Below are 3,008 nucleotides of genomic sequence, written 5' to 3' on the forward strand. Positions count from 1 at the left end.
CACTGACAGATCACAAATTTCAGACGATAACAGAAACATATTTAGTCACTGTTTGATTAGACAGATAATTCAATGATGTATAAGGAATTCTAATTGAGACCTGCTTTTATTTTTCTAAATGTACAGCCACACCCTGCTACTAAATAAGACCCTGCCTTTAACCTGAAGAAGCTTTTATTTGGAGTTATACTTTACAAATTCAGCCTACATTTCATAATGGCTATCCAACAGTTTTACTTGTATGTGTTTTTTAAAATTTGATTCTTGTTCGTAGCCCTTGCGCTGGATGAAAAAGTGTTTTGCAAACTGTGTAACTTGGAAGCACATGCAGTGTTAGCTTCTCACCTCTTCATGTGCTTCCCATTAAATCTAGACTAGAATTTAAAATCCTTCATCTGGCCTACAAAGCTCTTAATGGTCAGACACCTTCATATCTTAAAGAGCTCATAGGGCCATATTACCCCTCTAGAACGCTATGCCCTCAACATGCAGGCCTGCTCGTTGTACCTAAATTCTCTAAAAGTAGTATTGGAGGTAGAACCTTCAGTTATCAGGCCCCTCCCCTATGGAATCATTTACCAGTCAGGTTCTGGGAGGCAGACAGCCTCTCTACTTTTAAGATTAGGCTTAAAACTTTACTTTTTGATAAAGCTTAAAGTTAGAGCTGGGTCAGGTGGACCAGCTCTTAGTTATGCTGCTATAGACTGCCTGGGGAACTGGTGCACTGACACACTGGGATCCAATTTCACCCCCCTCCCCCCAACTCCCCCATCACTTACTTTAACTCTTCCTGTACTATTGAAAGTTACTAACCATATGTAACCAAGCTAGGGCTGGAAAGGGATTTCTGGGTTTAGAAGATAAAATACCAACAACACCACATTGGGACTTTCACCCAAAGAGTTTCAACAATATACTTATTTTTAGTTACCAACCCTTTAACAGCGGGTTTCCCCTTTAACAATACACAGGCAAGTTCACAAATGAATAGAAAGGCATGATTTAGAAAAATATATATACAATCTTTATTTAATTGGCAGAAAAATGGTATGTTTTTAAAACACAATAATTGTATTAGTTCAACCATGAACAGACATCCTAGAGATCAGTGTTAGAAGGACACTGCTAACTGCAGCCAGGTTATCTAAATCAGGCCTATAGACACGGCACACCCACTACAATACTACACATCTAGAAAATAAATTTGAAAATGCAAAGAAACATGAAAAGACCTGACCCATAAACTGTAGCTACAGCCACGGCTGCCTACACAGCCTGGACGGGGATACTTCAACACTGTTACTGAGCAGAGTCTTCGAATCACACTGTTACTGAGCAGAGTCTTCGAATCACACTGTTACTGAGCAGAGTCTTTAAATCACACTGTTACTGAGCAGAGTCTTTAAATCACACTGTTACTGAGCAGAGTCTTCAACTAAAGACACAAAGAACAAAAACAAAGAACAAAGACAAGCTAAATAGAAAGGCAAAAAGAGACAAAAAGACAAGACAAAAGTGGCAATCTGTAACAAAATACATGAACGTTAACCACTTACATACAACAAAAAAGACAGAACATTAAGATAAACAAAAAACAGTTGAGGTTTACCTCGGCCGTCCATGACCCTATCACGGCACTACCCTGCGCTCATACCGTGTACTATATGCGTTGCCGACACGCAAAGATCCGCCAACCTGAAGGAACACCAACCTGGAATAAAAATGAAAGTTACTCACATGCACGGACATTGAACACACTTAAAACACGACGACTCGTACCTGCTCTCAACCCAGAAGCTCTGCAGTGACTGAAGGAAGCTCCGTCACTCAATTTAATCCCCGCAAACAACCAGGTTACCGCAGGTGATTGTTTCCCACCCAGCTGTGGGGCATAAGCGCTAATCAGCCGGTTACACATAGACGTTTCTTGAGTCCCTGAGCTCCATTATCTCACACGTTCCTTGGAGCTGCCTCTGGAACCAAGCCCCAACTCGGTTGAGGCGGATGGCTGTCTAGCATGAACCTGGTTCTGAGCGAAGTTTCTGCCTCTTAAAAGGAAGTTTTTCCTCGCCGCTGTAACTTGCTAAATACTGCGTGGTGCAATGCTGACGGTGGATTAAGATAAGATAAGACTGAGCCTCATCCTGTCTTGGTGTTGGGTCTCTGTTAATAATTTAACTTAAGGTGCATTCGACCAAGAGTTCCGGGGTCTGTTTGCCCCCAGAACTTCTTTCCCCAGAACTAAAAGGTTCCTGTGCCCCCATTGTTGTCTGCGTTTCGACCGCAGGCTGAAGTCCCGGGTAGATTGTGCAAATCAGGCCAGTTACGTATAAAGTTCCTGTGATGGAAAAACACCTATACAGTACGTTCTAGACTTGCTATGTTTGTAAAAGCGTCTTGAGATAACAGATGTTGTGATTTGGCGCTATACAAGTAAATATTGATCTATTGATTGATGCAGAAGGAGCAGGAGTCTTCCATTAATGGTTCCTGTCTCTGGGTTAATATTACTTCAACTTGCATGAGGATGTTTCTGCAATAAAACTGAAAAGAAAAAAAATTCTGACAACTAAAGTGAGCACAAAAGGGTATAAAGCAGCAAAACCTCTGCTCTCTGCAAAATCTCTGGACTTTGTGAAGCTGACAGGAAAAACTGAGTCTAAAGTCCCCGCCGATCGATTCAGAGATTTGCATCCTCGTAAGCAGCCTACTCCAAAATGTTTGGCATGATGTGTTTTTGTGTGTAAAGGCTCTGACTGTACAATCTAAGCACTGTTTAAGTTACTATCAGTTTAGGCTAATCTACTCAAGGCTAATTGCCAGTCTTGGTACAGCTGATACTTCTAAGAAAAATGTGCCTCTTTTATTTTCAAAGCATTTAAAATGCCTCTCTTCAATGAAGCTAACTCTGTAGTGCAACAGAAGATTCTATTATATTTCCCAGTTGTTCTTACAATGACAAGGGGTCAAAGCCTTTGAAGGAGCAATGAAGAAAGGGGTGTATCCGT

The 3,008-nt window shown here is 41.2% G+C and overlaps 1 long non-coding RNA gene across 1 annotated transcript; it reads right to left on the bottom strand.

Moving 5' to 3' along the window:
- Nucleotides 1–1,473: 1,473 nt before the first annotated feature.
- Nucleotides 1,474–1,875, bottom strand: LOC117832767. Its single transcript, XR_004635249.1, has 3 exons — nucleotides 1,780–1,875; nucleotides 1,610–1,711; nucleotides 1,474–1,523 (listed from the first exon to the last, which is right to left on the bottom strand). It is a non-coding gene; the product is annotated as an uncharacterized LOC117832767 (long non-coding RNA).
- Between the last annotated feature and the right edge of the window lie 1,133 nt (nucleotides 1,876–3,008).

The sequence above is a fragment of the Notolabrus celidotus genome, chromosome 20 (genome assembly GCF_009762535.1).
Source record: "Notolabrus celidotus isolate fNotCel1 chromosome 20, fNotCel1.pri, whole genome shotgun sequence".
In the NCBI taxonomy this organism is placed as follows: Eukaryota; Metazoa; Chordata; class Actinopteri; order Labriformes; family Labridae; genus Notolabrus; species Notolabrus celidotus.